This window comes from Aedes albopictus, chromosome 3 (assembly GCF_035046485.1).
Source record: "Aedes albopictus strain Foshan chromosome 3, AalbF5, whole genome shotgun sequence".
NCBI classification, from domain to species: domain Eukaryota; kingdom Metazoa; phylum Arthropoda; class Insecta; order Diptera; family Culicidae; genus Aedes; species Aedes albopictus.
In genome coordinates, this window is record NC_085138.1 from 110943346 (window position 1) to 110971296 (window position 27951).

The following is a 27951-nucleotide window of genomic DNA, read 5'->3' on the forward strand; positions in this document are numbered from 1 at the left end:
TTCAGCAGATTTTAGGAAAAGCCACACTAGAGTGTCCGTACTCATTTCGATCTTTGTCATCGTTTGACCCGTGGAAACGTGAGGTAGGAAATTGTAAGAATCAATGCTATGTTGTTGGATGGACGCTTCTTCCAGGTTGTCGACTCACCATTTTGCATAATAACCGTTAAAATGTGCAAGCAAATCCAGTTTTAATTCGAGAACAGTTTTAATTCGAGAACCACTGCGGGCTAGTACACGAGTATATCATTGCGGTGTGTGAGTTTCAGAGCTTGCGGAATCTTGCGCTGCAGGTAGGTTTAGGTACGCGGCAGCGGCGGCGGCGGCGGCGACGGCAATCGTTCCTTTGCAGCAAGAGCAGAAGCATATAAACGAATGAGACGAGGCGAGGAAAGAGATTCAGGTTTGTGGTGATTCGCGACCAGTCTCTGGGACCTCTTGCGAGGAGATCTGCATGTGCTGCCTGCTGTTGCTGGCTGCGCTGCGGCGAGTCACACTGCTTTTACGGCCACATTCCTGTTTTGTAGCGTTCGTTCGTTCGTTCGTACCAAACGGGAGACTTGGGACCCGGGAGACGACGACGCGGGTATTATACGAATGTGCAATGGGTTCAATTACAGTACCCACGGACAAACTCTGATGGACACAAGGGACGGACGGCTGGCTGGAGCGGATGGAGCGGATGCCGAGGTGACCTCAAATTTCAATGTTGTGTTTCATTTGCTGTTCGATTGGCACTCTCCGGCACTGAGATCATTTCAGTGCGGTCTTTTATTAGCGTGATGAAATTGATTCATATTTCAAGAGGGGGTTCAGCGCAGCACAGAAGCACACACTGCGGAGTTAATTACTTTAAAAATCATGACCCTTCGCCGTATGTAATCAATATTCGCTAAAACTGAACTCCAAAGATCATTGGAACTATGACGCACGAAATGATTCATAGCGTGCCTGGTTCAGTTTGGGAGTTTCGACAATAATCATACAGTGCAACACGTATGAGCGTTTAAATTTCCGAGAGGTTTCATTACAAGACGCAAGGAAAGGACAGGCAAACAGACACGAAGCAATCTACCATTTTAAGTAAAAGTATAATATAATGCCATGACCGACTTTATGAGCTCTCTCAATCGCAACTCTCTACTAAACTATTAACAATTTATAGGGCATAGCAATTAACGCGTACGAAAGTAGTGGGTTTTCAAACCACGTTACAATGACATGCAATCAATTTTTCGAATCAACATAAGACGGTACAACAGTAGACGGTCAACTTCAAGTCTACTACAAGACGTAGCGTATAAGACTTATACTTAGTAACCTATGAAACAATGATTACAACTACAGAACCATGTATAGAAATCATTTTTCACGTTGTCATACAAACTAGGCCAGGCCAGCAGGATGCGCCCTATTTTGCCGCACTATCTTTTCTGTACATATGCTTAGCGATGGTTTTGTTAGTAAAAGAAGGATATAGCATTAGTCGATTTACGACGAAATGAACATCATTACCTACACAAAACTGTTAATTAATCACATTTTTTTAACAAGGTTGAACGAACAAAAAGTTGTTAGTACATTACGTTTGAATTCTATGGAAAGTAAGTGCAAGAGTAATGCGGAGCAAAAGTTCACAGTGGAACTGCACACGAAGAGGATGTTACCTTCTAATGTAACGGCTCTAGATAAAAAAGAGTAAATTCCAGGACAGTTTGAACGACGCTGAATATCCCAGAAATATATAATTATGCTACATTACTCTGTGTAGCGGATATGACTACTTTTACGATTGAAAATATGATGTTCGGATTCTCGGAGTGTTTTGATTGATCTGAAACATTCCAAATGAATTTTGGAATAATTAATTTAACTGTTAATAGTAAAAACAACCAATGTAAAGCTCCACATGTCAAGGACCAAACTCCAAAACAGTTTGGACGACCCTTAAGGTCTTAAAAGTATATAAATCAGTCTTCCAATAGCTCCAACAATTATATTAATTATGCAGCGTTACTCTGTATAATTTATATGACTACTGTAACGAGTAAAGACCTGAAGTTCTACTTTAAGAAGTAGTTTGACTGACAGAACATTCTGAATGAATTTTGGAATTGTACAATTTTAAGAGAATCATTAATAATAGTTAGAAATGTGATGTTAGACTTCACACCCAGCGAATATAACTATGGCAAAGGCTGTAGATGTCACGGGCTTAACTAAACTATATGACTACCATTATGGGTATAGATCGATATGACTACCATTATGGGTATAGATCCAATGTTCTAAACTCTAAGTTAGTTTGGATGAGTTTCACGGTATACAACAATGTAACAATTTGTTGAGAAAACGAACAAAATTATTCCAGTAGATTAACAGAACTGTATTACTGAACAATTTCGACCACATAGGTTCTAGAACATTCCAAGATTTCATATACATAAAAAAGGCTCTTCAAATACATATTGATGTAGTAAAACGCATTCAAAATCAGCATATTACGCAACTTGTGTGTGTTGTTTTGTTTTTTTTTTAACTTCTTGGCAATCAGCATGTTCTAAGATGTCAATCATGTCTCGAACCCAATTTCGCAGATTTTTCTTTACTAGAGGAGTTTAACTGTAGGTTTGCAATAACTTTGCTAACGACAGAATGCACTTTTATTGAGTGGGTGATTTTATACAGTTTTTTTTTATTCAGGTTCAAGTGAATTAAGTGGTTAAGTGAAATTAAGCGATCCTTTCCAAAACAAATATTTGCTTATTCGCTTATTTTTCAGGTATGCAAAACTTCTAGAGCTATAACAAAAATGCTCCGGTTTCTAACGAAATGCTTAAAAAAATGATGAAAGAATTAAGGATACAATTACTTGACTACCAGCTATAAACTTATTCTATAAAGTGCACAGAATTTCTTCAGGACTTTACCCTGGAATTTCACCAGAAAATCAAGTGAAGGTTTCGACACTACAGAGTACTACCAGTAATTCATTCGTTTTTTTTTTAATTTATCATTTTTTTCAAAAAGACCCATATGAAATCAAAATAATATTCCAGAAATAAGGCATTTATCCAAGGTTTTAACTAGTAATTTAATATAGGCTTTCTTGGAACTCCACTAGAAAATACGAGTTTTTTTCTACATTTCAGCCGATGTCTAAAAAACACTTCCCCAGATTGTTACAGTTTTTAAAAACTGCCCCAAGCATTTCGTTAGAGAATTTATTTACGAAATCAAAATAATCCTTTCTGTATTTTACAACAACTTTAGTAGGAATGCGTCCAAATGATTTACCATAAATTACTACTTGCAATACAGTTCCTAGTTTTACTTCCAAATGGTTCATGATTTTTTTTTTTAAAAAAAAGCTCGTTATAAGAAACTTTCCTAAAGAGTATAAAAACATTGTATTCAAAATTGTGGTTTTATTAACATTCTGGATTAGGTCTTTAAATGTAGAAAGATAAGACATGCCATTAAAAACCTAAAAAAATAATAGTCCTTATTTGTGCCCACCGTAATTGAACGTGATCGCGCGCGCCTCTGGCTACAAAAAATCCTTCGAGAATGATTTCATAGATGTCGTCGATATAATTCACCAGGAACTTCTCTGAGAAAAGCACCAATTTGCTAGAAACTTCTCTATGAAAGTTTTCACGCCAAACGTGAACTATGCTCACCAGATAACATTTTGACCACTGTTAATTACCAGGCACCTCACTGTGCAGAATTTGACAGATTCTTTTCAAGTTGTCAGTTATTTAGCGTGGATATCTAAACTTCGAGTAAAGCTGTTTGCTTTATGTTGTTCCGTTCTGCCATATCAGTTACTTAGTTATTGCTTTATTGAAAAGTATAGTTTTTGAAATAGTTATGTTCATTGTTTTAACAAATGCTGTTAAGTGTACTTATGCGTCAATTGTTGTACTGTTGTACTGTTTTTTTTTTATACAAAGTATTGCCCAAAATGTCAAGACTTATTGGTCTCAACAATGAGTCTTTATATTGGTCATGCTTACAAATTTAACTATAAACCTCTGCTTCCCATAAATAATGTTTTATATCACCTTGCAAGAACCCGCCCACAACTGAGTTCAGAAACCGTAACACGCAATGTAACACACGAGGAAAAACCTAGAGTTGATCTGTCATACAACTTCTTCAAATTGTACAAAAATATGCAATTGTTTTAAGAATGACCAAGCGAGTATCGGTAGGAATATTATGTAAGGGGTGTCTCGTAAATTGATTGAAAATGATCACAACAGCCTTAAAAACAATTTATTTCAAATTTTTAATAACTTTTTTATTGTAGACACTCTATAAATCCTTGAAAAATGAAAAGGTATGGTTGATTTTCTAAAAGTAAATCATTTGACTGGGTCTTTCTGGAACACTGAACGCATGTTTTTAAAAGTTTGCACACCTTCTAAAACATGAAATTGCGAGAAATGTATGATAAAGTGAGAATATTTATACAGTTTTACGCAAATATATTCTTCCTTAGAATGCTCATAAAATAAACAAAACAGTTTTTTGACGAAAATTGTCTACTGCATTTTAGCGTAATTCCTAAAAAGGCCATATTTTACCCGGGAGAGGTCGCGTCGTGTACTGAGTACACGCACCATGAAAAATGCACGCATGTGGTACACAGCGTGAGCCTGAGCACAGCGTCACTGCAGGTAGTCAAAGACGCAACTGGTAGAGGGTTAAGGAACCCCTTTATTCCATGCTCCTCCAAATCGCGTCAACGTGAAAAATGCAGAAAGTTCAAAGTTCGCATTTTTTTAAATTGAGTGACGAAGTAGTTATAATGAAGAAAATAATTTTAAACCTTTGAAAATAAATAAAGCAGAGCGTCAAAATTTGACCAAAAAAATTGACGTTTTTCGGGGTCGACCATTGTCAAAATTTTAAATATGTTTCTATCGAAAATAGGACCTTCGAAAATCGATGTTGAATGATAAGTTATTTTTTTATTGCACAAATTTTATTCGCTGCAGATTATTGAAACTCTGAAAAATCTTTTCAAATTTAATTTTGTGCTGATTTTTCTTTTATGAAGTGTAATTATTCCACCATATTTTTAATAATACTGATCATTCGTCATCTTTCTTTAAGCTGTTCTAAACTTGACCATATTGGGAATGTCAATTTCTTGATTTTGCTTTGGCTGACCAAGCCATGTGGGAAATTACACTGTTGAAAATGCTTTGACATCCATGTGCACAACAGAACATGTGCTCGATGAACAAATTGAGATTTGAAATTATGAAAAGAAATCCACGTACTCCGGTGAGACTCGAACTCACGACTCCCAATTCGCTAGACGGGCGCTTCTATTCCTTCAAGCTACGGAGTCACTCGACTATCTCCGTCGCCAGCAGGCCTAGAACTGAACTCGATTCCACAATCGCACATGGTTATCTTCTTTTCACAATCCAAACCCCCTTCGGATGGGATTAGATGAACATCTAACACATTGTCTGTTGTGCACATGTATGTCAAAGCGGGAGAGGAAGTTATTTTTAATTGTCGAGAGCTTCGGGCACTGCCTTGAAGCACTGCTTGAAGGAATAGAAGCGCCCGTCTAGCGAATTGGGAGTCGAGTCTCACCGGAGTACGTGGATTTCTTTTCATAATTTCAAATCTCAATTTGTTCATCGAGCACATGTTCTGTTGTGCACATGGATGTCAAAGCATTTTCAACAGTGTAATTTCCCACATGGCTTGGTCAGCCAAAGCAAAATCAAGAAATTGACATTTGTAAGGTGCTACGGTCACCCTTACCGTATTCGGTCGGCCGAGGACCGACCCGTCGAGAGTCCGACTGCACACTAATTGCCATACCAATAAGTGATTGGAAGGCAGTGCCCGAAGCTCTCGACAATTAAAAATAACTTCCTCTCCCGCTTTGACATACATGTGCACAACAGACAATGTGTTAGATGTTCATCTAATCCCATCCGAAGGGGGTTTGGATTGTGAAAAGAAGATAACCATGTGCGATTGTGGAATCGAGTTCAGTTCTAGGCCTGCTGGCGACGGAGATAGTCGAGTGACTCCGTAGCTTGAAGGAATAGAAGCGCCCGTCTAGCGAATTGGGAGTCGTGAGTTCGAGTCTCACCGGAGTACGTGGATTTCTTTTCATAATTTCAAATCTCAATTTGTTCATCGAGCACATGTTCTGTTGTGCACATGGATGTCAAAGCATTTTCAACAGTGCATATTGGGAAGATTTTATAGAAGAACCGAAATGAAAAGGCCAACCCACTTCGAGATAGAGCATTCTGAACATTTTCAACTACTTTCCGATACACTTGCCTTGACAAAGTTGCAAAAAAAAAACAAAACGTCACAAGCCTAGTAAATATCACATCCTGGAACTAAGCCTCCTTATTCAACGATTGAAAAGTACCTACACTGAGGATACTGCAACTCCGAAAATCATACGAATCAACTATGATTTTTTGCCACAAGAATTTCTTGCGAAAATCATAGTTACGAACTATGATTTTGGAATCAAAGCGCCAACTATTATTGTCATACTGTTACTGTATGAATTTCATAACACTCACGTATGAAAATCATACCGATAAAGTATAAAAACTGAAACTATGTCTTATGACTATCATACATATTTTAATGAAATATGTTGCACACATTAAAAAAAATCGCAACCTGGAATCGAACCAGGAACGTCAAGGTTGGCGAGTGCGTGCTTTACTCATTCGCCCATCGACGCTTCGGAAGTTGAAGTGGTTAGAAGCCAATAAAAGGTTTTGTTGTTTTTTAGCAATGGTGTTTCATAACACATCTTATGATTTTCATACGATGCTTCTTATGAGATTTTTCATACGACAAGTCTTATGGATTTCGCTTTTCAATGTATGAAAAGCATACGAGAACTATGAAATGATGAAATAAATAAAAATATCTGATTCATAAGATGTGAACTATGAAAAACATACGAACAGTATCCTCAGTGTATGTTTTAATGAATTTTCAAGCATTAATATATTGTTGATAAACGATCAAAATTTCATGTGGCCTAGAAACGTCAACCTACCTTGTTCAGCTAATAAAAGGTAGTCAGTTTTTTGTCCAAAATGTCACGTCGAACGCATTGACGTCAACAACGCGTTTAAGTGTTCGCACGTTAGCTTCAAATATCCTTCCCACTATTAATTCTTCGGTTGATTTTAATTGCTTTATTCAAAGAAAATATGACCAAGTACCATTGTAGGAATTCGAAAAAGCGACTATGACATCAATAAATTACTAATCAAAATCAACCGAGAAACGTGGGAAATAGAGCCCAAACAACATTTTGAAGTCAACTGGCTGTAAAAGGTTCCAAAATCTGTCACAAATCCTATAATGCTTTTATTAGGATTTGTAACGATCATGAAAACCTTCTCAAATCCAACCGACTTGAAACTATTGCTTGGGAATAGACTACTGAGCCCCGGCGGTTCCTCCGTGTTTATCGAGCATGTCTGATGCATATGATCAGCCATACTCCATCTGCAGCAGCCGGTTCGTGATGAACCGTTGGAGGCACATTAAAGTGTTGAAAAGGTGATATGTTTCACTAAAGAACACTACATTACAATAATCAAAATGAAACTCCTTCACTTCAATACCGTCAACCCCTGCGAACTTGGCCAGGGTACGTTTCCCTATACTAAATTCCAAACAAATTTCAATCGCAATGCGGAATACGGAGATGGAAGCAATTGCTCCAAATCAAATGTGTTAATTTTTATTTTTTAGTGCTATTTTTTAGTGCATGACGTTGACTGATACTGTCATGAAAAAATAATTATATATATCCCATATTCAGCGGGTGATAGCGTCTTGAAGTTTTCGCATTTTTTCCTGCCGCACCCTGTATACACTAATGCAGTGCTTCCCAAACTGTGCGCCGCGGCGCCCTGGTGCGCCGCGAACCTTTCCCAGGTGCGCCGCAGGATTCTGGCTTTTGTGACGAAACAAAAAAAAAACAAACTCTTTATTTGTATTGCGGAACACCTTTAATTTTTTTTTTATTAGTAAAACTAGTGTCACCCACATTTTTTTAAATCTTTCCTGACTCTTCGATCCTTTTTAAACATATCAATTGAAACCACATTTTAAAATTTCAACTTTTTTAAATTGTTTTTGGAATTCTTAAGCTTCAGCTTAGCTTTTGATTTTACTATAACTTGTCCAAAGTTTTTAATTTCAAGAACATTATTTACGTTTTTTTTTTCAGAATAATTACAAGGTCTTTGGAACAGCTTAGCGGCATGCAGGTTTGCCGATCTGGTAGTGTGAAGAGCTAGCTTTGACCTTTTTGAACCGGACTGTTTCATCAGTACTGCCGCTGAACCTCGCTGTATCAGTACAACCTCGCTGAACTCGAATAAGTTTGTTATGCTCGGTTTCATCAATGGGGTTATATATTGCCAATCCAGGCCCAAAGGGTTAAGTTGAAATTTATGAAAATAAATTCAACCAAATCCGACTTGGCAGATCTCTTCATGCGTCCCAGTTTGCCGAAATTTTCCAAAATAAATAAAAGAGTTGTTTTGCAATTTCCGCAAAAAGTTGAAGCTTTGGTCAAGTTCTGCGTAGTCATTTTCAGTCAATAAGAATTCTTTAATTATTGCAATCGCTTTAGAATTTTTGGATGAATTGACATGACTTATAGTTAAAAACTAACATGTTGCCGTTTCGTAAAATAAATGCAATACAACACAATTGTTGAAATTCAGTAGCTTGTTTTACCTTTACATCTGAGTTTCTTTTTATTTTTAAAACTTCTTTGATGAAATCAACATGATTTTTGCAATCTTACAAATTTTTAAACTATCTTTGAGAAATTAATTTAAAAAAAATGATTAGTTTACCAAATATTGAATTCTGAAAACATGATATTAGAGAAGTGTTTCACGATTTTGTCTTACAAAGTTGTCAAGTGAAAGTTGTCAAAAAAAAACTTGGTTGAAAACTTTGGTGCGCCGCGACATTTTAGGAAAATGTCAAAGGGCGCCGCAATAGCAAAAAGTTTGGGAACCTCTGCACTAATGAATAATTATATTGTATATAAGTAATAATACATTTGAGCTTTAATAATTTCGACAATCGCCATGACCAAGCCAGGGCAACCCAAATTTCTTCGGAAATTGAGCATATTTTTTAAAATTTTTACTATGCTATGTTTTTTTCCTGAAAATTCTAAAATTATTGGACATGTCTATCAAATCTATGCACCTTTCTACCAGAATTTTCTGAAAGAGCATCACAACGATACACAGTTGTCAATTATCGATGTATTTTTTTATAAAACATCATTATCAATATAGAGTTTTGTTTTTGTGGACGGAAAATCATAAGCTGAAAATTTCCGGTGATCTACAACAATTCTCAAAGTTTTACCGTTAGTTTCAAATTCACGAAATTTTCGACTGAGTTACCACTCTGTCTACTGCAATGACGGTCTTTACTGACTTTCAACTATTTTTCTATACAAAAAAGTATGGTTATTGTTAATGCCCGATTTGATGAAGTCAGCTTCTAAAAAAAACACATGCTTGAGTTCAATTTACGACGCACCAGCAGAAGTGCAATTATTATGCATGATTATTTCGTTTCGGTTGACTCATTCGGTTTGCACTAAGGTGGTTTCAAAAGTGTGACAGAACAATGACAAATACCGCGTATGCAAGAAAAATCACATTCAAGTGCTACCTACATCCTGGAACTGACGAATGGAATCATTTTTCGATACCATGATGTTGCGTTATTTTGCAGTATGACCTAATGCATTGAACAGATCCTATAAACCGTATGACACTAGGCTACTTTTGCAGAATCAAAATTGTCAATCATTCTTGATTATTCCTCTTGTACAATCAAATCTTCTTCTTCTTCTTCTTCTTATGTATGGCTCTACGTTCCCACTGGAACTTGGCCTGCCTCTCTCCAACTTAGTGTTCTTTGAGCACTTCCACAGTTATTAATTGGAGGGCTTTCTTTGCCTGCCATTGCATGAATTTGTATATTGTAAGGCAAGCACAATGATGCACTATGCCCAGGGAGTCGGGAAATTTTTTCCGACCGGAACGGGAATCGAACCCGCCGTCTCCGGATTGGCGATCCATAGCCTTAACCACTAGGCTAACTGGAGAACCACAGTCAAATCTTACATATTTATATGTTTAAAACAAGTACTGATCCTCTGAGTATGTGTTAAGGTACCGTAAACCGGGGACAAATTGATCAGTCTTTTTTTTTTTGTTTTCCTAAAATAGCTTCATTTTAAGTATCATGCTGTAATGATTGGATACTAAAGAAATATTTACCAGGAAACTATTTAAAGTATACTTTATCTAACAGAAAAAATGTCTGATCAATTTCGACCCAGAGATCAATTTGACCTCGGTTTACGGTACTTAAAAAAGTATTTTGTAACTTTGAAATATATTTTATTTTAACTAAGTTTTGAATTAGTTTGGGATTCTAATCTTTTGAACAGCGAATAACGCCGAAAGGTAAGCAATTTCTCAAGAAATTGAAATAATACATTTTAAATCGTTCTTCTTATTCGCTAACTACGTCAAGTCCCACCTAGGAGAAAGCCTACTTCTCAGCTTATTGTTTATGAATGAACACTTCCACAGTTAAGTATTTTCCTCCGCCAATGATCAGTTTGCATGTGTATATCGCATGGCAGGCACGAAAATCAAAAGGGGCACGTCACAAAAATATACTACACCATGAGACCTAATAAATCGAATATTTTATTGAAAAGGTGCCCTTTCGTAAAAAAACGTTTTCATGAAAAACGTATGGAAAGTGTCAGATAGATGTTTTTTTTATTTTAGTATAATATTTAAAATATTTTATAATATTGGCCAACGTTCTTTGGACCACCTAAGTTAAGCTGGCGACCCACTGGTATGTTGCAACCGTTGGTTTGAGAAAACAGTTTAAGAATTCCGCCAAGATTGCTATCAGAATTCTTCCAGGTACTCTTACGAGCGTCTTTTTGATCCATCCACTTGTAGCATTTGAATATTGTTGATTAGTTTCGTCAGAACTTTCCATTATTGGTTTCTTATTACAATTAGTAGATTTACTGAGGTTTTCTCCAGCTATTTTAATAAATTTCGTAAGATATTCCACAAATGATTTTTTTAAACAAAATTTTTGGGAAATACTAAAATCTATCCAAGAATCTGTAAAAATATTAAAAGATTCCCACAGAAATGTCTCAAGATCTATTAGTAACCAAAAATTCTTAAATAGTGTCAGCTTTATTTCAGAATAAAGGCTTTGGAAACTATGTGAGATGTTCTCCAAAGCTTCCCTCGAACGCCTGTCAAATTTAACTTTATGAATTTTGGGAGAAACTTTTTTAAGAAATGCAAACAACGTTTCTGTATATTCCTCCAAAATGTTTTAGGTGGTCTAATCAAACTAATCTGTCTTGGTAACATTATTTACTTAATAAATCAAATTTCAATGAAATTGTTTTATCGCCAAAAATTCCCTGATTGACTTCGGAATACCCCGATGATTCCAAGATTTTTCCAGATAAAATTAAACTCCCTGATAATTCCAGGCTATTCAATTTTTTATTCAAAATAGCAAGATCTCCTGTTCGTGAATCTTTGTAGAAATAACTGAAAAAATGTTCTTAAGGTATGATTCTTAAAGTCGTGAAGGACTTATATGAGTAAATCTGAAGATGGCCGTTACAATGGCTACTTCGAAAATTTCTAAACTGTTTCAGGCCAGTTACTACGACATATTATACTGAAAGAGTAGTAAATTCAAGAAAATAAAAGTCGTGAATTAACTTTAAAGTTCTAGCTCAATTTAAAGAAGATTTTTTTGCCGTGTGCAGCATAGTTGTCCCATGTTAATAGGAATTCCCATAGAACAAGGGACAATTATGCTGCACACGGCATTTCTGACACAGTTAACCTTCGTGTACCCAACGTCTATTTCGGATGATTTTCGAATCTTGAATCAGCTATGAAAAATGCATTTCCGAACCGATTTTTTTGAAGTCAATTGCATTCGCTCCAGGTTTGTCCAAATTGTCAAGGACTACCATACGGAACCGGTTCACCCATCCGTTCCGGAGTTATTCCAGATTCCGTTGGGGTCATGACCGGCCGGAAAATGACACATTAATGAATTTTACTCTGAATCTATAGTTATTTTGGAAATTTGCACATATTATATGCCAGGAATACAGAAACTATGTAATTGCAAGGAACCATAGACTTAAAATGGCACAATCAAGCAGTCTCATGAACCGGATATGTCCCGGGTGCCCCCAGGGATGTGGCCAAAGTTGCCATTCTAGCAACATTGTCAGAATCATTCATGCGGCACCTCGAACTTCATGATTTGTCGAAACATGAAGGAAAATAGTCCTTCCATGCTCCTAAGACCCCTCGGGAACGACCTGGCCATACCCGGAATGTTCCGGGTGCTCCCTGGGAAGTGACAAAAGTGGCCATTTCCACAATATTATCGAAATCAACCGTGCGACACCTCTAACTTCATCATTTGTTGAAACCTAACGGAAAATAGCCCTTCTAGGCCCTTATGGCCACTTGGGACCGGTCTAGCCATACCCGGAATGTTCCGGATGCCCTCAGGGAAGTGGTCATTTCTCAAACATAGTCAAAATCAGCCGTGTGACACCTCAAACTTCATGATTTGTCGAAACAGAAGGATAATAGTCCTTTTAGGCTTCCATGGCCCCTTAGAGTGGTTCTGGCCACACCCGAAATATTCCGGATGTCCCCAGGAGAGTGAATTGGTAATTTCCGCAACGTTGGTCTAATCAATCGTGCTGCACCTCAAACTTCATGATTTGTCAAAATGTGAAAGAAAATAGTCCTTCTAAGCTCTTATTTATTTATTTATTTATTTGTTAATTTATTCATCTGACCTAGCTGGTCTTAATGAACATAAGGGACAGGGAAAAGCCGATTTGAGTGAATTGTTCTCAAAACTTACTCAAATCGGCGTAAAAACCCTATATCTGTTTACAAAACAAGCATACACAACAAATTACACGTATAAAATTACATAATACAATACAATTTACAAGTCAATTAGGTAAAAAAAAAGTCAATTTGAATATTTTTCCATTCTAATGCGAGTGATCCTTGTACCGGTGGGTTCTCGTCTGCCGCTTATCGAAACCATTCCCTCAAGCGGTTCTTGAAAGTGGTCGACGAAACATTGAAGTCAAAAACTGCATACACTTCGTTGAACTTAGTCGTCATAAAGCGGATAGGGTCATGTTCGCCATACAATGAGTTCCTCTGTTCCAGCATCAGGAAGTTACGTTCGCGAAGAATCCGTTCGGGTGCGTAGATATGGAGCTGACTTAGTAACGCCGAGGAATCCGATTCTCCGAGCAGAATTTTGGCGATAAACACTGCTTGGGCAACACTCCTTCTATTTTCTAGCGTGGATAAACCGAGTAGTCTGCAGCGGTCCTCATAGTGCGGTAAGTTGATGGGATCACGCCATGGTAAGTGCCTCAGCGCTGCACGAACAAACTTTCTCTGGACTGCTTCAATCCTCGCAATCCACGTTGACTGATACGGGCACCATACAACGGAATTTGATTCCAAAATAGAACGGACCAGGGCACAGTACAACGAGCGAAGGCATAACGGGTCGTTGAATTCATTAGAAATCTTCAGCATAAATCCCAGTTGGCGGTTTGCTTTGTTGATGATGGTGTTGAAATGAGGTTGAAAAGTAAGGGCTGAATCCAGTGTAACACCAAGGTCACGCACTTGCAGAGCGCGTTCGAGTGGCTGATCCCTGATGAAGTAGTTGTGGGTTATTGGCTTGTGCTTCCGGTGGTACGATATTATACTGCATTTCGGGATACTAATTGTTAACATGTTCGAGGTGCACCAATCGTCAAAAGCATTTAACAGCTGTTGCAAATTCAGGCAATCCTGCACGCACTTGACTACCATGTATAACTTTACATCATCAGCATAAAACAAACGGCATCCTGGAGGCAGTAGAAACGACAGTTCGTTTATGAAAAGCGAAAACAAAAGCGGGCCCAAATTACTCCCTTGTGGTACACCAGACGCATTTGAGAAAGGTAGCGATGAATCACATCCAATCTTAACTATCAAGTTACGATCTCTGAGGTATGAGCCGAGCCAGCAAACTAGATCCGCTGAGACACCAATTATTTTCAGTCGTTCCAAGAGTATACCGTGATCAACTCGGTCGAAGGCGGATTTCAGATCAGTATAGACCGTGTCAACTTGTGCGCCAGCATCCATGTTTCGTAAGCAAAATGAGACGAATTGGACCAAATTTGTGGATGTAGACCTTTTGGGGAAGAATCCATGCTGGTCGGAGGAAATGTAGTTCTTACAAGAAGCAAACAGCGCGTCATTCATAATGATCTCCAACACTTTTGAGCATGCACACAACGAAGTAATTCCTCTGTAATTCTCAACGTTATTGCGGTTACCTTTCTTGTGCACAGGAAACATGATTGAAGTATTCCAGCTGGAGGGAAAGCGGCATTGTCGGAAGGATAGGTTAAAGAGTGTAGTCAGAGGCGAAACTAGTACATCCTCGCACTTTTTGAGAACGCATGCTGGTATACCGTCTAAACTTGGCGTAACTGAGTATTTAAGCTTTCGGATTGCTAATCGAACTAGCTCCTCTGTAACCGTAAAGCTACTTAAAGGACAGACGTTCAAAGGTGTATCCCTGCAAGCATAGGCAACTTGATGAGCAGACGAAACAGTTTCGTTAAATGCGCTTTTGAAGTGTGTAGCAAAAAGCTCGCATTTCTGCGGAGCGGTAGTAGCCGTGTTATTTCCTAAGAACATTTCCGTAGGTAATCCGCTCTCTTTTCGCTTGGTGTTCACGAAATTCCAAAACTGTCGTGGGTTCCGGCGCAGATTCGCTTGTGTCCTGATGCAGTGACGTTTATACAAGAGACGATTGTATGTTCGGTAATCGTTGCTAGCGAGAGCAAAACGATGTCTGGCGAATGGACAACGATTTCGGCAGTAAGCACGAAGAGCATTGGACCTGAGCCGCTTCAGGTGACGCAAATGGGTGTTTCCCCATGGTGGCTTAGGGGCTGGCCTCCGCAACGGTACATAATCAGCCATGACTCCGTTCACAATGCTCGTAAACGCCTCAACAGCAAGATCAATATCTTCGAAGTCCGCTATTGCATTCCAATCAACTTGAAGGAGGGCTGAAGTAAGCCCTGGAAAATCAGCGCGATAAAAGTTCAGTCCTAATTCTTCCGCAATATCCTCGAATGGATTGAGTTTTGGTGGATGAACGGTAATTTCAAGAGCGGGATGATTGTCATCCAGGGTTGACAATGGTACAACAGCTTCGTGGATTTCATAATCTTCCAGTGCTGCTTCATTCAGCAAGACAAGATCAAGGATTCTGCCAAAAGAATTGCAGATGTTGTTTATGTTCGTGACACCATGAAAGCTGAAACCATCCAGCAACACAGCGCAAGCAGGAGAGATGTGGGATCGTAGCGCGTTAACAGTGGGACGACTGTTTTCAGGTGTACTCCATATTAGACCTGATTGGTTGTAGTCGCCAAGAAGGAGTGCATGGTCGTTGGATCCTAGACGAGAATACACAGCATCGATCGATTGGAGATGGCCATTCACACAACCGAGATCATTTTTGCGATCCGGTGGCAAGTAGATTACACCAATACTAACACAGCAATCCGGTAGCTTCAATTTGACAAACAGCTGTTCGATCGTGACATCAACCGGTGTTGTATCCAGCAAGCTGTTCAGCGAAGAGGAGACAGCTATAAGTACACCTCCACCACGTGACTTACGACTATTTTCGAAGCTACGATCATTTCTATAAACAACATAGGAATCTCCAAAAAGCTGCCGAGAAAATATTTTTTCGTCCAACCAGGTTTCTGTCAGCACGATAATGTCATAATTGGAGGCAGAGATGGCGAGGTAAACATCGTCGATTTTTGTGCGCAGTCCCCGAACGTTTTGATAGTAAACAAGTAGTTTTTCACACGAGTTACCATCTAATGGTGCATTGACGCTCTCCGTGTTAGATCTAATAATGCTCACTGATCCGCGACTGCTGGTCGCTGGCTGGAAGGGCTCGACTGCAGCCAGAGGGATAGAGACTTCCTCAGAGGCTGTGGTAAGAGCGCGTCTCGGTGTCCGGTTCAAAGTGGTTGTCCGTAAATGGCTTAACGAGGATTGACTGGAAATGTGGCACGGATCAGGGTGCGGAGGGCTTGAGAAAGTTGCGTACTTGCCTGAAGAAGGAGGTCGGAAGATCTCGTCTCCCTTCTCAAATGCAGGACCGGGACGACTGCTGGTCACTGGATGGAGGGGCTCGACTGCAGTGAGAGGGATAGAGACTTCCTCAGAGGCTGTGGCAAGAGCGCGTCCCGGTGTCCGGTTCGAAGTGGTTGTCCGTAAATGGCTTAACGAGGATCGGCTGGAAGTGTTGCACGGATCAGGGTGCGGAGGGCTTGAGAAAGTTGCGTACTTGCCTGAAGAAGGAGGTCGGAAGATCTCGTCTCCCTTCTCAAATGCAGGACCTTATGACTCCTCGGGAACGATCTGGCCATACCCGGAATGTTCCGGGTGCCCCAGGGATGTGACCAAAGTGGCCATTTCCACAATGTTATCAAAACGGCTTAGGGACAAAACGTCGAAAGACAAAACGTCGAATGCCAAAACGTCGAATGCCAAAAGGTCGAATGCCAAAACGTCGAAAGGGACAAAACGTCGAAAGGACAAAACGTCGAAAACGTCGAAAACGTCAAAAACGAGTAATCTAAGCAAATAGTGAGTTCTTTATTCTTTTAAAGGATACTTCATTCTTCTTATATCTGCCAACTAGTTCAGAGGGAAGCCTTCCTGAAGCTCCCTGAAAATACCTCAGGGTCGGCATGTTCCTTGACCAGTTCTTCGTGGGTAGGGAATATTCGCACTGTCGTATATAAAAAACTCACATCACGTCACGTTAAGTGTAAAATTAAATTTTGTAAAATTATTTATATTAAAATTAACTTTCCCGGCTTTTCTTCTCTTACTTCTTTGAGGCCCCTTCTACTGGCACCCAGTGTTGTATTTGAACTAAACGTGAGCCAAAAAGGAACTGAGCTTGGATGTGTCATCAAATCTTATGTGCGTCCTGACCAAGGTGCTGCCCTAGGACTTTGTGACGCATCTGCATACATGCGTTATTGCGCGAATATATGCGCCACAATGAAATGGGACGTTTTGGCATCGGGCATTAAGATTCTGCACCGAAATCCGGATTTTCCGGTAATCCACGGTGACCGAACTGGTTCCTCCTCTTAGTAGAGGGTAACTTTCTGAATCGAATCAACCCAAGATTGTTAGAATTTGTGAAAAAATGACAGACACATGACCATTTAAGTTTACCAGGTACCAGGGTACCATGTTTTTGCGGGTGCAGTTCTTGATCAAATTTTGAAACGAACAATGTTCAAATATGTTTGATCGCAGCGTGCCGTTTTTGAACTTCAACGCAAATTGATCGCGTTCAAATGCAACACTGCGAGTGGCACACTGTCACACATTTTCAGCATTACGTCACAGCTTCCTTCAGGGTAGCTTCGATGGTAGCCTCTACCTATCGTCTGCCGGATCTCTGGCACCTTTAGGGTGGCGATGGCGATCATCGGGTGTATTGTTCCTTCAAGGGCATCTGGTTTGGTTTACGGCACGACTTGTTGGTACTTTCCATCCCAACGTAAGGGGTGGGAAGGAATGTCTTCCTCATTCAGAACCGGAGTTCTACTTGAAATAGCGGGGTTTTGACTAGCTGTCCTCCTCCGCAATTTATTCGGTATTCACAGAATATGGTACTAATACAATAATGCTAAGTAGGTATCCTCGCAATAATCTTTACTCAGCTAGTGGTTTCAACTGAAGCATTATAGAGTGCAAAATGAGTCACTGACCTTCAGCGTTCGTGCAGTGACCCCAGATAACGAGACAATGTTCGTGTGTCTCCGTTAATCAGTTCGTCATCCTGCCATCTTGGTGGATCAACCGTATCACCACCCCTCTCAGGCTACCAACAGGATCGATTTGAATTCACATAAAATTAAAAAAAAAATCGACGCTGAACTGTGAAGACATACACACTTTTCGACGTTTTGTCCTTTCGACGTTTTGTCCCTTCGACGTTTTGTCCTTTCGACGTTTTGGCATTCGACGTTCTGGCATTCGACGTTTTGGCATTCGACGTTTTGTCACCCATTCTATCAAAACCAGCCATGCGACACCTCTAACTTCATGATTTGTTGAAACATAAAGGTAAACAGTCCTTCTTGGCCCTTATGGTCTCTTGGGACCGGTCTGGCCATACCCGGAATGTTCCGGATGCCCTTAGGAAAGTGGTCATTTCTCAAACATAGTCAAAATCAGCCGTGTGACACCTCAAACTTCATGGTTTGTCGAAACATGAAGGATAACAGTCTCTTTAGGTTCCCTTGACCCCTTAGCGTGGTTTTGGCCAGATCAGAAATATTCCGGATGCCCCATGGAAAGTGGTCAAAATGGCAAATTCCACAACGTTGATCAAAACAACCGTGCGGCACCTCAAACTTAATGATTTGTCGAAACATGAAGGAAAATAGCTATTCTAGGTTCCCAAGGTCCCTTGGAAACAACCTCGCTACACTGGATATGTCCCAGATGTCCCCCGGAAGGTTGTGGAAACCAAAAGTGTGATACCTCGAACTTCACGATTTGTCAAAACATAAAAGAACATAGTGAGTCTTGATCCCTTGATTGTTAGAAATGTCCTGTATGCCCCGTGAGAAAATGGTCGAGGATAACATTACCTTAGGTATTAGGGCCTGTCTATAAACTCCATAGACTTGGAGGGGGACGTGGGGGTCTGGTCAAAGTCTACGGTCCATACAAATTTCGAAAATTTTGTATGGACGAAAGTCTACGATGGGGAGGGGGGATCTGAGATTGTGTCTACGTAGTTTATGGACAGCGCCTTACCACAACGTGTCGAAATCAATCTTGGGACATCTCAAAGTGCATGATGCTATGAGAATAATCATCCTGAAGACCTTAGACTATTTGACGCTTAGACTATTGACGCCAAAGCCGAATGTGGTTCTGGTTTGTAATAAGTTGAAAGGTGGTGTCGCATGTAAACGCAGAATCGAATGTAAACTTTCTGTTCACAGCAGCCAACCCTAATTGCTATCGCAACGATAAAACCAGAAAACGTAAATTTCTGGACTGGCTTGCAAAGCAGTTCACCCTTGAACACGCAAAATAACGATAAAAACCTTTCCGCTTATCTGAAAAGTTATGAGGAAATTTATGGTAACTATCTTCCGTTGACAAAAACTTTAATTTAATTTAACGATAATTTGTCCAATTTACATATAGCGCATTTAGTTCACCACTGGACTATCGCACTAGTTTTCACAAGTGTGAAAACGCAAATAAAAGTACACGTTTGCAACAAATCAACACGGTGTCTTCAGAGCACTTATTCAGCATAGATCTTAGAAATAGTGCGCCGAAGACATCAAATTGATTTGATGTTTTCGCACTTATGAAAACTGAGTGCGCAGTCCAGTGGTGAACTGAATGCGGTATAAGTGTTCAAACATTGCATGTAAAACCCATTCTTATACTACTAATTTGATGTTGTGCTAACTTTATAAGGGTTTACAGGAGATGGTTTTGCATCCTGATTTCAAATTCGTATCCGATCGAAAAAAAAAGGTTTTTTACTAATACCGATCCAAGGATGTGAAAATTCATTCTGAATGTTCCTCATGTCTCAAGGCAATTTGTAGAGAACATGGAACAAGCGGAATTATGCAAAAATGTTGTTGCAAATGCTGGGCTAGCGAAAAAAAATGAATGTTGCAAACGGTTGAAATATGAAAATTTAAAAGATTAACAATTAACGTTATTTTTAAAGTTATGTAATTTACCCGGCATCCTGAATTCAAATACAACATTCTATTCATGTCTCAAAAATCTCAATTTCACGATTGATGCTCTCAACATTGTAATCATCACCATATTCTATGCAACCAGATTGATCCCGAATACTCATTGCTCTCAATCTTCTTTATTCTATTTTATTTTTCGAAAAAAAAACTACAGCACTGTGAAAATGGCATCTCGGACATTTCGGGTTAAGTTTCAAATGCTTGAAGTTCTCCAGAATGACTTCATCGCTTCATCGAATTATGAAGTTAGAAATCGCACGGTTGATTTTGATGACATTGTTGATATGGCGGAGTATGGGAGCCTGGAAGTACTATTTTCCTTCACGTTTCGGAAAATCTTGAAGTTTGAGGTGTAGTACGATTGATTTGACCAAAGTTGAGGAGTGAGGACATCCGAAACATTTCGAGTGTATCCAGGACGTCATGGGAACCTAGAAGGACTGCTTTCCTTCATGTTTCGACATATAATGAAATTTCAGGTGTCGTACTACTGATTTTGACAATATTTCAGAAATGACCACTTCCCTGCGGCCTTCCGGAATAGTTCGGTTGTGGCCAGACCGATCCCAAGGGGCCATAAGGGCCTAGATGGACTATTTTCCTTCATGTTCGAACAAATCATGAAGTTAGAGGTGCTCACGATTGATTTGACCAACTTTGTAGAAATGGTAATTTTGACCACTTCCCTGCCTGGGGGCATCCGGAACTTTCCGGGTATGGCCAGACCGATCCCAAGGGGCCATATGGGCCTAAAATAACTATTTTTTATGCTTAAACATCATGAAGTTTGAGGTGTGGCATGGTTGATTTTGACAATGTTGTGGAAATTGCCACTTCTGTCACATTCCTGGGGGCACCCGGAACATTCTGGGTATGGCCAGGTCGTTTCCGAGGGGTCATAAGAGCCTAGAAGGACCCTTCATGTTTGGACAAACCATGAAGTTTGAGGTGCCACTCGATTAATTTCACCAACGTTGTGGAAATGGCTATTTTGACCACTTTCCTGGAGGCATCCGGAAAATTTCTGGTGTGGCCAGAACCACTCTAAGGAGTCATGGGAACCTAAATGGACTGTTATCCTTCATGTTTCGACAAATCATGAAGTTAGAGGTGTCGCACGGCTGATTTTGATAACAATGTGGAAATGGCCACTTTTGTCACATCCCTGGGGGCACCCGGAACATTCCGGATATGGCCAGGTCGTTCCCGAGGGGTCATAAGAGCTTGGAAAGACTATTTTCTTTCACATTTTGACAAATCATGAAGTTTGAGGTGCCGCACGATTGATTACACCAACGTTGCGGAAATGGCCAATTTAGCCACTCTTCTGGGGACATCCGGAATATTTCAGGTGTGGCCAGAACCACTCTAAGGGGTCATGGGAGCCTAAAAGGACTTTGTCCCTTCATGTTTCGACAAATCATGAAGTTCGAGGCGTTACACGGCTGGTTTTGACTATGTTTGAGAAATGACCACTTCCCTGAGGGCATCCGGAACATTCCGGGTATGGCCAGACCGGTCCCAAGTGGCCATAAGGGCCTAGAAGGACTATTTTCCTTTAGGTTTCAACAAATCATGGAGTTAGAGGTGTCGCACGAATGATTTCGATAACATCCCAACTAACAATCACTCATTTTACAAGCACCTTTACGACGAATTGATTCAGCATGATGCTGAATAACATTTGGATAATTTTCAGGCACAACCTTTGTTAGGGTTTTGTTCACACAAATTTGGAGAAACTATGAAGCATAGTGTTGTGTACCAACTGAACTGTTTGTTGTTAAACCGTTTTACAAGTATATAGTAAAGCTGTTATTCAGCTTTAGCAAAAATGATTAAAATAATAAAAAATGCAAAATTTTTCAATTTCCACGAGAGTTTATGATTGGAGCTTAATGCTGTGAACAAATATTGTGGAATAATAACTACACATAAATTTACCTAAATCCAGATTCGAACTCGAGACCCGTCGATTGCCAGCCGCTTGCTTCCTATCTGCGCCATCCTAGAGATGATGAATTGCAGCGCTCAAATTTTTTTTTTTTTTTTTTTTTTTTCAAAGTGATTACGGCGGTAGCAACACTGTGCTTATGTTCTACACCGCACCCTTTCCCTACATTTGCTTCTAGGAGCCTCTATTTTTGTTTCAACACACAGAAGTACGTAGGCATATCGTGGCCCAAGTCGACACTGTTTTGGCCTGCGTTGAACAAAAATAGTTTTAATAAGTTTCCCCTTTTTTTTCTTTTTGTCAATTGGTTTTTTGTAGTATGGTCCATGTATTTAGTTAGGTTCTTATCAATTTGGCAGTTATTCGAAGTAGATCTCCAAGGTAATAGTCAATTAAGTCATTCTGATCTGTTCTATCATAGCAGCTTTAGTCTTTGCTTTATTGAAGTGTAGTTTTATTGGAAATATGCTGAATGTCGTTATTAAAAAGAGACGTCTGGAACTGTGTCCTGCTAGTTGTTTCGTCATGCACATACGTCAAGTTCTAATAATGCCTAGGAGATTAACGAAAACACGTGTGTTTGGTCGGATGTCCATTGCGTAGAAAGTCAAGGAAAATAGGTTTGTTTATTGTCAGTTGTTATGTAAGCAAGCCTCGCCAAGTTGGTCAGTTGATTGTAATAAAACAAAAATTGCTTGTCAACTATTATGTATTCATCCCCCTACAAATACTATGAAAAATATTCAAATTCGTTCTGTCCTATCGGTCCTACCTCGATAAACCATGTCATTTTCTCATGCGTGGCCTAGAAATGTCAACCTAGTCATACAAAAGTAACGTTGTTCAGTTAATAAAAAGCAGTCAGCTTTTGTCCGAAATGTCACGTCGAACGCATTGATGTCAACAATGCGTTTAAATGTTCGCACGTTAGCTTCGAATCTATCAGCACAATTAAGTGCTGCAAATCTCCTTCCCACTATTAATTCGTCGGTTGATTTTAATTGCATTATTTAAAGAAAATATGACCAACTAACATGGTAAAAAATCGACAAAGCGACTATGACATTAATAAATTACTAATCAAAATCAACCGAGAAACGTGGGAAATAGAGCCCAAACAACATTTTGAAGTCAGCTGGCTGTTAAAGGTTCCAAAACCTGTCACAAATCCTATATTACTTTTATTAGGATTTGTAACGATCATCAAAACCTTCTCAAATCCAACCGACTTGGAACTATTGCTTGGGAATAGACTCTACTGAGCCCTGGCGGATCCTCCGTGTTTATCGAGCATGTCTGATGCATATGATCAGTCATACTCCATCTGCAGCAGCCGGTTCGTGATGAACCGTTGGAGGCGCATTAAAGTGTTAAAAAGGTGATATGTTTCACTAAAGAACACTACATTACAATAATCAAAATGAAACTCCTTCACTTTAATACCGTCAACCCCTGCGAACTTGGCCAGGGAATTGCAGCGCTCAAATCAAAACATAAACTTCCCGTGGTTTAATAATAATCAGACTTCGACTCTTATTCAGCTGTGGTGAATCAGCACAACATTATGATTACCGACTGAACAACAGATTAATTCAGATGTTGTTCAGTAAAAACACGTGTTTTTCATCATGTACTCTGAGTCGAAGTATGATGAATCGAAAGCGCTTATTTGACTTGTGAAAACACATTATACAGATACATGTCCTAATTTTTACATGAACTTAACAAGAAGCAGAAAAAGTCTTGTTAAACTATGTTGTAAAGGAATTACTGCGAGTCGAATAAAAGTCTTGTTAAACGCATGAAAAGTGTTTTAAATTTTCATTGTTAACTCCAATACGAAAAGTTAAACATTGGCTACTTTTTCAGTTGAAAGAGCATTTGTACAATAATGTGTACAGCATAATTTTAGTCCAGCTATAATTACTATTATAAAGCAACAATTCAGCATGCATGCTTGTTTGCGGCTTGCGATTGTTAGTTGGGATTGTGGAAATGGCCACTTTTGTCACATCCCAGGGGGCACCCGGAACATTCCGGGTATGGCCAGGCCGTTCTCGAGGGTTCTTAGGAGCATGAAAGGACTATTTTCCTTCATGTTTCGACAAATCATGAAGTTCGAGGTGCCGCATGAATGATTCTGACAATGTTGCTAGAATGGCCACATCCCTGGGGGCACCCGCGACATATCCGGAACATGAGACTGCTTGATTGTGTCATTTCAAGTCAATGGTTCCTTGCAATTACATAGTTTCTGTATTCCTGGCGTATAATATGTGCAAATTTCCAAAATAACTATAGATTCAGAGTAAAATTCATTAATGTGTCATTTTCCGGCCGGTCATGACCCCAACGGAATCTGGAATAACTCCGGAATGGATGGGTGAACCGGTTCCGTATGGTAGTCCTTGACAATTTGGACAAACCTGGAGCGAATGCAATTGACTTCAAAAAAATCAGTTTGGAAATGCCTTTTTCATAGCTGATTCAAGATTCGAAAATCATCCGAAATAGACGTTGGGTACGCGAAGGTTAATATCAAATTTCTTCAGGCAGCCCAAGTTCCAATGCGAACTTTGAGCCATAAAGAAAAACAAGAATATCAAATTTCTAACAAATTATAAGAAGTTTTTCAACGCAGTTCAATAAAGAATTGATAAACTTGTAAAATCATATCAGGTACAATTCACACATCAAGTGACATTGGAGAAAATAGAGCTTAAAGTTCACAACTTTCGTTAATATGGTAAGGGATCGGCTCGGCATTCAAAATAATTCCCATAAATTCGAAGGCAATCGTTTGGCAATACATAAAATCTATTCGTATGCTAGACTATAAGAGCCAGCAAATTTATTGTCAAATGTTACTGTTTTACGAGTCTGATATTCAAAAAACAACCATTCATGATGATTTTATATAGAGCGTAGGCTTTGGAGCTTGGAATCTTCCCCCAAAAAGTCTAAGTTGTATAAAGACGGCCCAAAGAATTTGTAATCGAAAATATATGGAAAAAGTGTGTAAATTTTAAAAGAATTTCAAAAATGAATCAGAAAATGAACCCTAGGGAATATTTTTGGTACAATTTTGACAAGAATTGCCTGATATGTGTACCACAATTCCAGGAACGCCATGCTTCCAAGTTGCAAGCATTAAAATTTTTGATATTCATTTATGTTGCAAGAGACAGATGATATCACGATGATTAACATTGCAGATTACAACAATAAAACGGATAATGCATCTACATGGAAATATCTACAAACACACAATATTTTAAAAATATACAACTGGCATCGTTACAAACCTTTTCTTGTCATACAGCTCCAACCTTCCAGAGGGAACTCGACCATCCACCGGATTCTTCGGGAACTCTTCTCTTCTTCGAGCACCTTGTGCCCGTAAAGCGACCGTTCACCGTGTACGTGTAAATATTCGTGGAATCAACAAACGGCCACCATTTAGATCATCACTGCTGCCTGCTAATATTCCCTATGTATGGACGAGGACGTGCTCCGTGTGTTGGCAACACTTGCCCCAGCGCTTTCCCAAAAAGATACACAACTATGTTGCGAAGAAGAACGGAACGGAGAAGATGATGGTACACAAACGCATAAACACTCTTGCTAGTTGCTGACTGATGCTTTCGCTTCTCACTCACCGTTTTGCCGACTGACCAGCGAGCGCTCGTCGGAATCACATCAACACTAACACACGATGAGTACTCACGAGAGTACACACTTCACACGAACCGAAATACACACTACGGCGGCACTCTTCGATTGCTCTTCGGGCAGCAGCATAAGCATGAAACACTACGACGATCAACGTACGAAGTGAGAACGGTGTGCGGTAGCCAACGAATTAAGGTGATGTGGTGAGCGACTTTCTGCTTCTTCCTGTTTCTCCTTCCTCGCCGTTTATTCCTTCCATCAACGACAACGACTGTACGACTACTTCGGAAATAATGGTTTTCAATGGTCGTCGTCGGAGACTGGGACCGACCAAACAAAGGGCACACTTTTGGGGTCAATTTTTTCTGCACTACCGAACGCGAACCGGGCCGATTTCTGGCCAAACGGCGACACTGCGCCCACCGAAACCACTTTTCGGTACACCTGACCGCGGACGTGACACTTTTGGGCGAGATTTTCCGACTCGAAATTCACTGCACGGCGGAGCAAACGAAAATCGCGACCGTCAGCTCTGGCTAGTGGCTGGTTTTAGTTCTTCGCCGTGTCTCGTCTATCCTGTCTGGCCATCGCCGTTCGTTTCATTCGGTTGGATTCCTTGCTGCTTGCATTGCGCTCTCGCGCGCGGCACTCACTCTCCCGTTTACCTCACGTACATATGCTGTGTGGATGCTGAGACCACTCGGAGGCGTGTTGCCAGCACTGTATGGTGGTCGTTTCGAGCCACTAGGGAGATTTTTGAGCCAAAGTGGCATTCCGAACGAGTACCCTGCGAATGGATAGATTCCCGTTTGAAATCGGAAATCGTATAAGAAAGACAGTGCAGGTTGTACGTACCATTACTACCGGGTTCGAAGTTGCCAATCCACAAGACGTTGCCCAACCGATTACTTGTGATGTACTGTACTAGTCGAAGTTGTTGTAATTTTACTGAATTCTTAGCTTTGTCAGTTTGTGGAGAGAAAATTGTGTTGGGACAACTTTTTCATTCATGAGAGGACGATCAGCTGTGGCAATGTACATGAACTTCCATGCGTTCAACTGTGCAGTTTTTCTGACATTGCATTCTCTTTGCATTCTCTTGATCTGCAGCATGGTCCAAATACATGGTGTGTACTGCCATACTGGAATTACTGGTTCGTTCATTTTCAATTGCGTGTTTATGTTCACAAAGGCGAATTTTGAGCTTCCTGTAAGTTAATTGAATGTACACCGTAGGACAGTTCTAACGTGATAATTGGTAGATCCCAGATTACTCATCCGCTGGGGCTCTTGATTACATTCTTCCTTCAGTGATGCAATAGTATTGTCCTCGAACAAATTGTTGAGAACAAATGTCTCGTCGATAGCCAACAAAAAGCGCGTGTTCTTCAAACTTTCGTAAAATATCCTTCCAGTGTGGTTGTCGACTTCATTCGGTGGCGACAGAATGCTTTTTATCACGTTCGAGTATGTATGTTCCCCATATTTCGTTGTACAGATAGATGGTCGAGGCCCATGCTTATTTAGGAGCCATAACTGGGAAGTACTGAAAAGAAAAAAAAAGATTAGTTATCATCAGATTATTAGGGGGGGCGGGACAAGACGGGTCTGTGCCATTTTCGGGCGCATTACTCATGTTTTCATTATGTTTATAATTTTGTTAGATGACCAGCATAAATATACAAAAGTTTGGGGCATTGATTGAAAAATTTTTCATTCTCATTGGAAATAAAAAATAAAATAGTTTTTAGCCATTTTTCTTATGCGATACATTCCATACAATCTCCATATAAACGGCCGCGGGGCAAGATGGGTCACCTTCAATTTTGAACGTATTTTTGGAGCATTCAAAAGTTATTTATTGTTTTATTACAAGATAATCTCATAAATGACTTCAATCAATCGGAATGAAAGCTCAAAATTTAACATAAAATTATGATATTTTTTTTAGTGAAAACATCGATTTTTAAGTTGCCTTAGGACCACTCAATTCCTAAAGTTTTTTTATATTCTGCTATTCTGCTATTCTGCTATTCTGCTATTATCAACGCATCCCCTGGCTTTCGCCCATCTGCGTTGTCTTTTCACTAGGCAATACGTCTACCAATTGATGTTTATGGGCTTGCCGGACCAAGTCATGTAGCTAAGCCAAACACCCCACCTACAACTGTTGGGTAGGCACCATTGTCCCGGCCACTGGTCTTTTACAGCTAGTTGTAGGTGCATGTGTGCGTGCAAGTGTTGATGTAAGTGTGTTAGTGTTGGT

General features: G+C 39.7%; 1 protein-coding gene across 3 annotated transcripts in view; it reads right to left on the minus strand.

The window, feature by feature from the left end:
• Nucleotides 1–26690, minus strand: part of LOC109423417 (latrophilin Cirl) — a 237558-nt gene extending 210868 nt beyond the window's left edge. For 2 of the 3 annotated variants that reach the window (XM_062858434.1, XM_019698399.3), the window contains exon 1: nucleotides 25319–26688. The gene's annotated coding sequence lies outside the window, so the exon portion shown is untranslated. Of the gene's footprint in view, nucleotides 1–25318 lie in introns of all 3 variants that reach the window. The other variant, XM_062858435.1, reaches the window with a different exon arrangement.
• Between the last annotated feature and the right edge of the window lie 1261 nt (nucleotides 26691–27951).